The 14119-nt window shown below is 41.7% G+C and overlaps 1 protein-coding gene across 1 annotated transcript in view; it reads left to right on the top strand.

Annotated features, from left to right (window-relative positions):
- LOC149279314 (A disintegrin and metalloproteinase with thrombospondin motifs 14-like) overlaps window positions 1-14119 on the top strand; it is a 139633-nt gene that overhangs the window by 47376 nt on the left and 78138 nt on the right. The gene's annotated exons all lie outside the window — the stretch shown is intronic.

Raw genomic sequence — 14119 nt, 5'->3', positions numbered from 1 at the left:
ACCTGACCAAGGGCAGCACCCTCAGGACATACCACTCTTCCTCCCACAAAATGTTCTCTCTGCTGAGTGCAGGGACATGACATCGGAAGGACATGCTGCCGATCTTCCTGAGCAGTGCTGTAGCATGTATCCCCATCACCCAATATGGTGATCTGCAGCAAATGCCCGAGGCTAACTGCATTGCTGGTGTTAACAATTTTATATTCAGATAAACATTGCATGTAATAAATAAAAAGCCATGAGGATACTGGATTGTCTTGCACGTTAGATGTTTAGCAGGCTACTTCACATAACTGTAACAAACAAGCACACGTAGGCATCTGTACACGTGGCACACTAAAAACATTTCTTTCATTTAGGCAGTTAGTTCCCTTGTTGTGCGAAGGTGTCGAACAACCTGGCAGATGTATGTTTGGAAAAGACCAGTTGTGTTGCTTTCATGCTCCATTCTAGACTAAGCTCATGCTAGGCGTTAGACTTTTGGCTTTATCTTATCAAAATAAATTATATATATATATATATATATATATATATATATATACGATGTCAAAAAATAGAGTATTGCAGAGTATGCGGTGATACCTTTTTTATTGGACTAACATAATATTAAAAAGACAAGCTTTCGAGAGTTATCCTCCCTTCATCAGGTCTGAAGCAATACTAATCAACATGATAGAGGTTACAACTTAAAACAAGTGATGGTATAAGGGGGGGGGTTGAGTGGGGTGTCGTAAATAATAGGTCTGGAGGTGAGAAATGCAGAGAGGTAGAGAGATAACCCAGGGACAGAACAAATAAACTTAGGGAACCAATAACCACAGTAAAACATCAAAGATAACAGCAGTTAGACATTGGATGACTAGATGAAGTTCATATGAAGTTCTGGTAGTGTGTAAGGAAACCAGAATCCACATTAAGTCCCTCTTTTATGGTGTTAAAATGTGTAATCATTTTCATCTCAAATGTTTTTCTTTCCTGAGAGTCTCTGAAATTTCCTTTGAGTACTTTAATTTTTAGGTTTTGGATGGAGTGATTGTTCTGTGTGAAATGATGTCCTACCGGGGTGCAATATTTTTCTTCCTCATGGTTTTTGATGGAGCTTCGGTGCAGGTTCATTCTAAGGTGCAGCTTAAGCCCAGTTTCTCCAATGTAGCACCCTTTGTCACATGCAGAGCATTGTATCATGTACACCACGTTTGCCGATGTACATGAATAAGAATCTTTGATGATGTATGTTTTGTTGTTGTGACTGGCTGTGTTGCTGTCACATATATGTTGGCAAAGTTTGCAGCGGGATTTGTTGCATGGTACAGTGCCATTCTGTGTATGCTCCTGTTCTGGGGCCAGTTTGCTGTGCACCAATCTTTTCCTCAGGTTTGGTGGTTGTTTGAATGCCAGTATTGGGGGCTGAGGGAATATTTTTTTCAGTATGGGGTCTTCTGAGAATATCGGCTGTAGGTCTTTAATAATTTTGCGGATTTCCTCAAGAGTTGGGTTGTAGGTAACTACCAGAGGGATCCTGCTTGTGTTATCCTTTTTTTTGTATTCTAGAAGCCTTTCCTGTGGTGTCCTTACCTCAGATTTAATTTTTTTGGATATAGTTTTTTCCTTGTAGCCCTTCTTCTGAAATGACTCTGCCAGCGCGCCCAGGTGTTTGTCTCTGTCCTGAGTGTCAGAGCAGGTACGGTGGTATCTTATGGCTTGGCTGTAAATGACACCTTGTTTAGTGTGTTTGGGATGAAAGCTTGAATTGTGAAGGTAGCTGTACCTGTCTGTGGGTTTATATATATATATATATATATATATATATATATATATATATATACACAGAATGTACACCCCTTACATTTTTGTAAATATTTTATTATATCTTTTCATGTGACAACACTGAAGATATGACACTCTGCTACAATGTAAAGTAGTGCGTGTACAGCATGTATAGCAGTGTCCCCTCAAAATAACTCAACACACAGCCATTAATGTCTAAACATTGGCAACAAAAGTAAGTACACCCCTAAGTGGAAATGTCCAAATTGGGCCCAAGTAGCCATTTTCTCCCGGTGTCATGTGACTCGTTAGTGTTACAAGGTCTCAGTTGTGAATGGGGAGCAGGTGTGTTAAATTTGGTGTTATCGCTCTCACACGCTCTCATACTGGTCACTGGAAGTTCAACATGGTACCTCATGGGAAAGAACTCTCTGAGGATCTGAAAAAAAATATTGTTGCTCTACATAAAGATGGCCTAGGCTACAAAAAGATTGTCAAGGCCCTGAAGCAGAGCACGGTGGGCAAGACCATACAGCAGTTTCACAGCACAGGTTCCACTCAGAACAGGCCTTGTCATGGTCGACCAAAGAAGTAAAGTGCACATACTCAGCCTCATATCCAGAGGTTGTCTTTGGGAAATAGACATATGAGTGCTATCAGCATTGCTGCAGAGGTTGAAGGGGTGGGGGGTTGGCCTGTCAGTGCTCAGACCATATGCCGCACACTGCATTAAATTGCCTACAGTCAAGCATGGTGGAGGGGAAGTCATGGTCTGGGCCTGCATGAGTTTTGCCGGCACTGGGGAGCTACAGTTCAGTGAGGGAACCATGAATGCCCACATGTACTGTAACATACTAAAGCAGAGCATGATCCCCTCCCTTTGGTGACTGGGCCGCAGGGCAGTATTCCAACATGATATTGACCCCAAACACACCTCAAAGACTGCCTTGCTAAAGAAGCTGAGGGTAAAGGTGATGGACTGGCCAAGAATATCTCCAGACCTAAACTATTGAGCATCTGTGGGGCATCCTCAAACGGAAGGTGGGGGAGCACAAGGTCTCTAACATCCACCAGCTTTATGATGTTGTCATGGAGGAGTGGAAGAGGACTCCAGTAACAACCTGTGAAGCTCTGGTGAACTCCATGCCCAAGGGGGTTAAGACAGTGCTGGAAAATAATGGTGGCCCGATTTGGACATTTCCACTTAGGGGTGTACTCACTTTTTTGCCAAGGTGCAGAGTGTCATTTCTTCAGTGTTGTCACATGAAAAGATTTAATAAAATATTTACAAAAATGTGAGGGGTGTACTTCCTAGAAGACACCCTGACACTTAACCCCTTCATTCCCCTATAGACGTACCGGGACATCCAAAAAACGCCTACAAAGAAACCCCTATGGACGTCCCGGTACGTCCAGCCCTGTCGTTTGACAGCCTGGACTCCCCCCTGGCTTTCTCTTGCCCGATCTCCCGTAACAGCTTCTGGCATGAAAGCCGGTAAGCTATTACAGTTGAAAGTGCCCGATCGTGCGATCGCGCAGGGGATATCCTGCCCTCCGATGAGGCACAGAGACGCTGCGATCTCTATGCAGGTCTGTGAGGACCTGCATAGAGATCACAGTGTGATCGGTGCAGGGGGATCGCGGGGAGGGGAGTGAAAGAGAAAAGCAGAAAAAAAGTTAATTCATTTAAAAAATAATATTAATTAAATCATTAAAATAATAATATATATAATACAAAAAAAAAAATTATAATGTGAGCTGTGATGTCATTGTGACATCACTGGCATGTTCAGGAGGTCCCTAGGAGGACCTCTAACCATTTCTGTGTAAAAATAATATATAAAAAATAAAAAAAATGTAAAAAAATTAAAATTAAACAAAAATTTAAAAAATATATATAAAAAAAACTAATAAAAAAATTATTAAAAAACCTTACTTCCCATTGCCCTAGCATAACATCTAGCCAGTATAACCCTTCTGCCCCATTCACAACCGCCAAACCCGTTAAGCCATAGGCATAAAAATTATACAAAATTGTACACCTTATAGTATGCTCCCTGGTGCTGGGAAAGTCTGGAAAATCTATATAAATTAGGACACCTGAATTAATAAACTTGGAGGGGATTTTCCATCACTTTACCTAATTTTGTGAGGATTCAGAGGGAAAATGTAAACAAAAAATATTTTATTTTTCTAATCTTCGCTAGTTTTTACTAAATTTCGGCTAATCATCCAACTGTGGTATCAAACGAAAGCTCTATCTCTCCTTGAAAAAACAATATATCGTTTATATGGGTACACTATTCACAGGAAAAGAGAATCATCGCTAAACCGACATACCCCAAAAATGGCAAAATTGCTCTGGGCTTTGAGGTACCAAAAACCCCTGGGATTGAAGGGGTTAAACACTCACTCTTTTTGTTTGGTTGAATGTTTTCATTTCGCTAACAATATCCCAGCTGACAATTTAATTGTTAGAAATACCCAATATTCTGTAACCCTTCCCATTTCAGAGTGAATTCAAATATGGGGATCTGAATGTCCAGAGAGTAATTCTTTTGATTTGTTAAAGCCAGTTTAAGGATTAATAGAAAGGGATTTCCAGAAGACTTCTGAATGAAGGATTATTTTTCGTTAAAGCAAAAAAGCAAAAAGTTTCCCCTTTCTCATATTCTTATTTACATGATGTTAAATGAGTGGTTTAACCCTTTAAATAATAAACTATTTAGTCTTAATTGTTATTTCTATCTTAAAAATCTAAAGCTTATCAAAAGGCATGTTCTACCCCCTGTTGAAATTACACCTTAGTAACTTAATGAAGCATTAGAAACACCATTGCTAGTACTTCTGATTGCCTAAAACTTTCCCAAAAATAATTATTTAACCCCTTGTGACACAGAGGTTTACCATTGACCAGGGCTTTTTTGTCCAAACACAAATTACATATTGTTTTTTCAAGGGCAGATAGGGTTTTCTGTTAATACCACTTTTATGTATGCTCATTTATTATATGCTCAATATTATGTCAAAGAAACATAAATTACCAATTTTACTTAAAATTATTATGTCCCATTGATTTATGTTCAACAGCATCTAAGTAGAATTCCCCATGTTATAAGGGAGTAATAAATCCCTTTGATTGGGGGCAAGAAAGTGTCCCCCCCCCCATAAGATTGTAAGATTGCAAGCAGGGCTCTCTCCAGTTAATGAATCGGTTTGTCTTAGTCTGTCAATTCTAGACAGATATATAAGATTAGGCAGAAAGAGGCAAAACAAGTTATAAGAGTGCATTCGGAAAAGAACATTTCCCAGTTAGTGAAATAGGAGATAAAATCTTTTTTAGATAGGTAAATGAGAATAGGTGCTCGTGTTTAGCTGTAATTTTCTTCTTTCTCGTTTACTGAACCCACACAAGTTATATTTTTTTTTTTCAGGACAAGAAGGGCTGAAAATAATATATATACAGATGAACAAATAGTTGGGGCGCAGGTACATGTAAAGGAAAAAAAATAAAATATAGTGTAAAGAGTATAAATGCTAATTTAAGTAGGTGATGTTGTGGTTACACTCACAAACGGATAAGATGCTTCAAGCCCATCAAAGTATGTTGAAAAAGTGTCTTTTATTAGTCTTCATATAGAATAGTTTGTCCATGCACAAAGTGCATATAAAAACGTTAGGTAAAAAGTCCACCAGAACTCGATCGAAGGAATGTCCCGTGTGATCCTTCTGGAATAGTCTTTCAGTGGTAGTAGTTTCATCAGATAAGTTGGTAAGAAGCTAGCAATGCTAGCTCCTGCTGACAGGGGAGAACCCAGACTGTCTAATGACACCTTAGCAGGCCCGGACAGGGACAAAAAATAGGCCGGGCATTTAAGACTGAGCAGCCCATTTTTATTTATTTATTTATTTTTAAAGCCCACCCTTCATGTACCATCTTTGCATTTCCCCAAATCACTTAAACATTCATGATAGACACAAACACTTACTCATTCACACAAATCAATAACACATACTCATTAATGCAGTCTCACAAATCATTCAAGCAATTTATCCACACATGAATTCATTAATTCTCATACGCATTCACACAATTCATCCACACATTTATTCATTCATTCTTGTACACATTCACACTACCCCCTTTCCCCATCCCCTTCTTATCTGCCCCTTCTAACTATGTTCCCCCTTATCACTATGTACCCCTTCCCCATTTCTCAATATGTAACCCCTCTCACTATCTATCCCCTCTATCTACCCCTTTCTATCTAACCCCTCTCCCCCCTCTCACTGCACCCCCTCCCTTACCCTACTTACCTTGTTGCCGGAGTAAGCAGCAACTGCGACCGTGTCCGCCACTCTAGGAGGCCGGGCAGCCCCCACCAGGGCCGGCCTTAGGGGTGCGCGGCCACACAGGACTTAAATTAAAACATCGGGGTTTTTTTTTTTTTACTTTATTTAACATCCTCCATGTTAAATAAAGTTAAACAAACTTTATTTAACATGAAGGATGTTAAATAAAGTAAACAAAAACCCCCCCGATGTTTTAATTTAAGCCCTGTGCGGCCGCGTACCCCCAAGGCCGGCCCTGGTGGGGGCTTCCCGGCCTCATAGAGAGGCGGACACGGTCGCAGTTGCTGCGGGCTTAAGGGGCAAGTGCCCCTTATGCCCTGCGTTAATGCGGCCGCATAGGCCCAGTCAGTCCGGTCCTGACTGAGCCTATTTTAAGGTAGGTGCCTGGAGCTGCAGCTCCATCAGCCCCTACGTCAATCCGGCCCTGGGCCACCCGGCCCACCGGGAAAATGCCCGGTGTGCCTCGCTGGGAAAATGCCCCGCTGGTGCAAAAACCAAAGGACTATAACATTCTCAGTAATTTCCTTTTTCATTTCATTTTTTTGGTAATCATGTCCCACTGACATCTTTGAAGCCAGACAGTTCAATTTACCAATGCACCAATCAAACCATATTTTTTTAAAACTATACACTATTTCAAATAGTGGTATTTTAATACTTTACATGCACTAATTCTATCACCTAATATACACACATACTATATGCGGACATACACACTCACGCTAATGCCATACAGCAGGCATGTCCAAAGTCCGTCCCGAGGGCCAATTGCAGCCCGCGTTCCAGACTAATAAGGCCCCACAGATAAGTTGCCCAAATATATATCTGGTTTTTTTTATATTAAAGGCAGAGTGATTTAACACCTGTTTAGATTTGTCATCCAATCACAAAATGAAAAGTATGCCTTTTTCAATAAACTTTGCATAAAATAGTTAATTTGTATTTAATTTTAATGGTTCAAAGAATGTCAGGCAAAATGGTCGGCCCTTGCACATGTTCACTTCATCAAATCTGGCACTCTTCGAAAAAAGTTTGGACATGCCTGCCATACAGTAACACACACAACACCATATGCTCATACACACCAACACCACATTCTTATACAAAACATACACTAACAGACACACTGAAGCGATTTCTTGTCGCTATGGTGACCTGGCGCATGAGGTTTGTCGAGCCCTGTTTTATTAATGTAACATTTGGCCTCATTCATAATTTTGCCAAAACACTTAACTGTCAACGTGCACAAAAGCAGGCAGTAATATGATATTTTCAAAGTAACCATGAAAAAAAAAGATAGTATGACAGCTTAAGGTTTTTTTACTCAACATAGTAAAGAACACAATTACTATTTTATCTAAAGGAAACAGTACCTTTTTCCTGGTGAAAACTGCCAGGTTCAAAAAGAGTTAACTGCACTAGTTCTGTCTCCTTCTTTTCTTTTTGTGGGAGCTGACATGTTTTTTCGGTCAGCACAACTTTTTTTTGTTTTTAGCAGATACTCTTTTATGATTTAAAACAATAAACCGGCATTGTTGCTCTATGAGCACATGTAAAAACATTTTATTATTGTATGTATCTGATATTCCCTGTGGGAAGCTGTAACCCGCAGGTGTTTTTCTCATTAAGACACAGAAGTTACTTTCTTTTCAGTTCCTAGTTAGTTCTTGCTGGGAATGTCTATGAATTCCCGTCTACAAGATTTCACTCGAGCTGCCCCATATCTCTGGAATCTACTCCCAAGGAACCTTCAGCATTCTCCCTCCCTCCCAACATTCAAGAAACATCTAAAAACCCACTTCTTCAGAGAAGCATACCATCTTAGCTGCTAGAACTTCCTTGTCATCGATACAACCACCACAATACCTCTCACCCTTTCTCTATGCCTTATGTTTGTCACCCCATTTCCCTCTAGATTGTAAGCTTGCGAGCAGGGCTCTCTCCACCAAATGTATCGGTTTGTCTTAGTCAGTCAATTCTTGTCTTGTCATATCCCTTGAATTTATGTATTGTATTAAGCGCTGCGTAAACTGTTGGCGCTATATAAATAAAGGATAATAATAATAATAATAATAATGAATGTGTTATATTCGAATGTTCTTTTGAGTTTTAAAAGGGTTTTTAAGATTGAATACTCTCATAGAATTGTAGACACTTAACAGAGATTGTCTAAATATAAGACTTTGTGGGTTGTGCATAACGAACAATTTTGGTGGGATGTACAGTCACAATAAAACAGTTAATGGAATTGTCTGGGTGACCCTCTCTCCGCCTTTACCACCTTATCTACAGAAATGTTTGTTACACATTATGTAGCTGGTTCACAATCACAACAGTTGAGTACCCTATGTGAGAAAGTCACTTATTTTTGATTTTGTTAATTCATTAAATTTTAGTTACCAGGAAGCCAATCATTCAAAAGCTATTTTAGATGCTCTTGCAGTTTTGTGGTGGGCTACACAAATATGTGCCTCATTCAGGACACAGGCAGACAAACTGAAAAGCCATTTGGTTTTTCATATATTAATAGAAATCAGCACATAATGGTACAGAAAGTTTGCATTCCAACAGTACAATGTTTAAAGCATTAGCTACTGGGATTTCTATACTTTATCATTGCTCCCCTAATATCACCTTGTCTGATGTTCTGCACCTGCTGGATCAGTGTTACTTTTTTATGTTGCACTTAACCCTTAAGAAATTCTATGAATGAGGAAACACCTTTATGTGAGTTTCACATAGGGGAGGATCAATGCTCATCAATTTCACCCAGGGGAAACTGAACATGCCAATGGCCCCTAAGCAAGTTAAAAAGACTTAAATAATATATGGCATATATTTTTAATTCAGCATAGGTGGTCTAACTTAAGTTTTAAGTGAAGTGATTGTAAAACATCAAACCAAGACAGAAGTATTGGAACACCTGACCATTACACCAGGGACTTTTATAACATCACATTCTAAATACATAGATAGTAATATGAATTTGGTTCCCCTTTGAATCCATAACAGCTTCCTCTCTTGTGGGAAGGTTTTCAACAAGATTTTTGAGTCTTTCTTTGGGAATCTTTGTTGAATAATCCAGTATAGCATTTGTGAGGTAAGGCACTGATGTTGGACGAGAAAGCCTGTTTCGCAATCTCCATTCCAGTTCATCCCAAAAGTGTTCAGTGGGGTTAACACTAAATGTTAAGGCTTTTGACACTGTCAGGACTCTGTGCGGGTCAGTCAAGTTCTTCCACACCAAACTCATCCAACCATGTCTTTATAGACCTTGCTTTGTGCACCAATATATAGACAGAATTATTGGGACAAACCTCTTAATTATTGAACTCAAGGTTTGGGCTAGGCCCCTTACTTCCAGTAAAGGCCTGTGGAGACAAATGGCTGCGGCGTTAGGAGTTAAAGGTCTGTAGCAACTTATTGGTCGCCGGCAGGGGTCTCGTCTGGCATCAACCAATGAAGAGCAGCTACCCTTCATTTGTTGATGCCAAAGGAGCCCCCTGCCGGCAATCAATAGAGCCGGTCCTACGGACCTTTAAAATCCTGGCGCCAATGCTGCTGCTAGCTGTTAAAGTGTTAACCCCTGCTAGAAAAACGACAGTAAATGAAGAGAAAAACGAACACGAAGAATGTACACAAATATTCGTCCAAAACTAACAGAGGAACGGGCAAATATTTGTGGAATACAAAGGTTTTTCCCAGAACACGAACACAAAGACTTGGCTGGCGCCAAAGTCTAATAAAAAACAATAACTTATTGTGAAAAGTAGAGATAGGTAATGAAAAAAAGGATTTATGACTCTATTTAAGAAATTATTCAAGTTCAAAGTCTATATTAAGGCCCTTATGCTGTAAGATTTGTAGTTTAAAGATCCAGAATGCCTCTCTTCTGATTAGACCAGAGCAGAAATCACCTACTCTCAAATCTATTGTTTCTATAGCCATGAATTCTGGGCCTCTTGGATCTCTATGTCTGTCTAAAATGGTCTGATTAAACACCAGGCCTTTCTGCTATACAAGCAGACATACGACATATTGGCAACCGCGTGGCCTCTCTGGAAGACGCGCAGCCAAAGATTTGTAAAACCGTTGACGCTCTGACTTCCCAGCTACGGGGCCAGGCAGATGCTCTAGTGCAACTCACCAGGAAATTGGAAGACCTCGATAACCGAGGCCGGCGAAATAACCTGAGGGTCCGTGGTATACCGGAATCGGTTACTCATGAGGAGATTGCCCCGACGCTACAAACCATCTTTAATAAGATTCTCAACAGGCCGACTGACACACTCATCCATCTTGACAGGGCTCATAGGGCTCTCCGTCAGATTTTAGATCCGCATAGGGACTCCTCCGCACGCACCTCATCCATTCCCTACTCCAACATTAAGAAAGTTAAACGGGCCTTGCACCTCCACCAGTTGACTGATACGTGGCAGTCACAGCATCCGACAGCTAGGGACTATACCTATTATTCGCACATTCATGACCGTTACACAAGGATTGACAGCCTTTTCCTCTCCCACCACCACCTTCTACACCTACACGATTCTGACATCGGCTTCCAAACCCTCAGTGATCACGCCCCGACACACTTCACACTACGCCTCCGGGTTCGTACACCCAAACATTGGTGTTGGAGATTGAATGATAATTTAATAGATAATCCCCACCATGTTGCGGATCTTACAACGCATCTCCGCAATTATTTCCAGGATAATGTTACAGATGAGCTTCCCTTCCCCGTGGTGTGGGAGGCCCATAAACCGGTAATACGTGGTCACCTGATTAAACTTGGTGCCACTCTCAAGAGGTTAAAATTGGCCTCTATCCTCGACATCACACGTAAGATTCACCGATTGGAACACTCGCACAAACTCACATTGGCCCCTGAGATTCTGACCCAATTGCATGCTCTGCGGGAACAACTGGCCTCCCTTCTAGATAGCACTACAAAACGCCATTTTCTTTTGACTAGAAAATTGTTCTATGAATGGGGGAACAAATCAGGTAAATTGCTGGCCAGAGCTTTGCGTGCCCAAAGAGCCTCCTCTTATATCCCCAAAATTAGATCCCCAGACGGATCTCTTCACTATGAATCCCATGACATTGCCAAATGTTTTCACTCCTATTACACGGCCCTTTACGATTTAACACCCCCGGCCGCCGGTTCCCCTGACCACTTACGTCGCATTGAGGATTATTTAAGGGAATTTTTACCCCAGCGTTTGGACGGGGATGCGTTAGCTTTTTTAAACCCAGGAGCTTTTTCCGTGCCTGCCATAGGGTTTTTACGCGCTTTGTATGGGGGAGAGGATTCCTCGTCTGTCCTTTAATCACCTGTCTCGGTCCAAAATGCACGGAGGTATGGCCCTCCCGAACCTAGAGTGGTATTGGTTGGCGTCCCACTTACGTAGAGTGGTGGAATGGTCGATAGCGGTCCCCAAGCTCTGGACCCGACTGGAAAACTCTTTTTTTGTCGCCGATATCTCGGCGGCCCCTTGGTTGTCACATGGCTCCGGGGGTTGCACGCTCCCTTATCACCCCACTATTTCGGCCACCTTGAAGGCCTTTCGTATGGTAGCGAGGGGGACTGCCCTCACCTCCGTCCCGAGCCCGCTTCTTCCACTGACACACAACCCTGATTTGCCTATACATATCCCTCAGGACGTGCTTCGGTTAATTACTTCCACACGGACAGGGACCTTGCGGCTTTGCCACGTCTTGCAGTCGGGCACGCTCCGCTCCCTTGCAGACCTCTTACACCCTCGCGCAGCGTCCTTCCAGTTGTCCTTAGCATACCATGGGCTCAAGCACTATATTTCTTCTTTATTGCCTGACACCCGGCTCACTAGGCCTTTATCGGGCTTTGAGCAACTTTGCCTGTTGGGTTCTGAACCCGCTCATTTGCTATCTCGGCTATACGCTCTGTTGCAGGAGGCCTATGGGCACTCTAAGCCCTTTTATTTAAGTCTGTGGGAACGGGACTTACAAATCTCCTTGTCTGATGCTGATTGGGACAAAATACTGCATCTCACTCACAAAGGTGCCATTGCCAGTCTGGTTCAGGAGTGTAACTACAAGCTCCTGTCCCGCTGGTACAAAGTTCCGGCTGATTTGCATCGTTTTATCCCCCAGGTTTCCCCTCTTTGCTGGAGATGCGGGGTCGAGGATGGCACCTATAGACACATATGGTGGGACTGCGCTGATATCCGTCCCTTTTGGCAGGCTGTAGTGAAAGTCATTCAGGATATTATAGATCCCGACTGCGCGGCCTCTCCCCAGGGTCTCCTCTTACACCACACACACTCCTCCTTCACCTCCTATAAAAAATCATTGGCCATACACCTGATTCAGGCGGCGAAGGCCATTATCCCCCGATTCTGGAAAACTCGCGGCCCCCCCCCCCCACACTATCTGCTTGGGTAGCGAGGGTTAACTTTCTCTCTCACATGGAGGACCTGGTGGCCTCTGCTCAGGGCCGTGAATATGCCAATGGGCTTAAATGGCTCCCATGGTCGACTTTCGTCTCCTCTCCTCGTGTATTGGACCTCTATCTTCTGCACTAGCTGCGGCCGCCTCACGATGTGGCTGGTGGATCGATGCTACGTTCGGGATTCTCCTAGTCTTCTGCTTTCGGGCCCTTGGGTATGCGCGAATCTACATTTTGTTTCCAGATGTGTTGTTTCCTTGGAGCATGGTAATGTTCTTTTGTTTGTTTGTTTTTTTCCACTCACTGTTTATTTTGGATTAACGACATTGTAACATGTGTATTGCTATAATGTTTATCTTGATACTTTAATGCTCAGTGCATTGCTGTTGGGTCGTATTGTTGTTACAGATAATGGTGGCTCGGTTTCTTTACCTCTGCCTATCGCAGTTTTCGATGTATTCTCTGGCGCTATGTGACCCACATTTATATGCTCCTGTGAAACTGTGTACTCATGTTACTTTTGACTTGCTTTGTACCGATATACTTGATATGTCCACTGTCATTTTATCATCTGCTTTGTCAATAAACGGTGTTGATACAAAATATTTTAATGAACAAACTGGGTGTTAAAAAGAAACATAAGAATAAAAAATGTAAAATTTACATAATGTTTCATTGTACGTTGTGCACACAACAATTTTATCTCTATCACAATGGCATTTCTCTAATCGCCTTCCAATCTTACTGACTTAATAAAAGCATTACCTCTACACTCCGTTGTCTTGAACTACATTACTTTATGATGAACTTCATTGAAGTAATGTTTACCAGTTAAGTACCATATTTTAGTATAAGAGATTATCATACTGTGTTTAGATAGCTGGCAACAGAAAAGTGATAATAGTTATTTTAGGGATGCACCGATATATCGGTGGTCTAAATATATCAGCCGAAAAGGGCATTATAGGCCGAAATAAAAAAAAAATGGCCGAAAATAATCATGCACAGGGGCCCTGCTGCTTACCTGCGTGTTGCTCGCACAGCAGCATCTCTTCTGCAGGCCATGGGAAGCAAGAACCCAGTGGAGTCATGTTAGTGCACTTCACATGACTCTGGGGGCAGGACAAGAGAAGCAGCAGGGGTGGGGGAGGGTGTATGAACGAGTATGGGTGATTAAGGGAATGAATGAGAATCTGCGAATGATTAGTATCTGTGAATGAATAAGTATATGAATGAGTAAATGAATGAGTGTGTGTGTGATAGCATAGATGTGTAAGTGAGAGGGGTAGCATGGCATAAGGAGGCTGTAATCACACTCCTATCCTGCCAGGTTCCAGCATGCACTGGCTGGCTGGGCATGATAGGAGTGTGATTGCTGTTAACAATCATTTATATTATTGTTATTGATTCTCTTTTGTCCAATTTTGGTGTGTTACCCACACTTTTATCAAAAGTAAGTAACACACTAAAATTGGACAGAACAATTAAATAAATAAATAAATATATATATATATATATATATATATGTATATACAGCTGTCCATGAATGGTGATCTGGCTATTGCA

Source organism: Sceloporus occidentalis, unplaced genomic scaffold, assembly GCF_023333645.1.
Source record: "Sceloporus occidentalis isolate IW3139 unplaced genomic scaffold, rSceOcc1.0.p SCAF_172, whole genome shotgun sequence".
Taxonomy (NCBI): Eukaryota; Metazoa; Chordata; class Lepidosauria; order Squamata; family Phrynosomatidae; genus Sceloporus; species Sceloporus occidentalis.
This window is presented reverse-complemented; position numbering and strand designations above follow the sequence as displayed.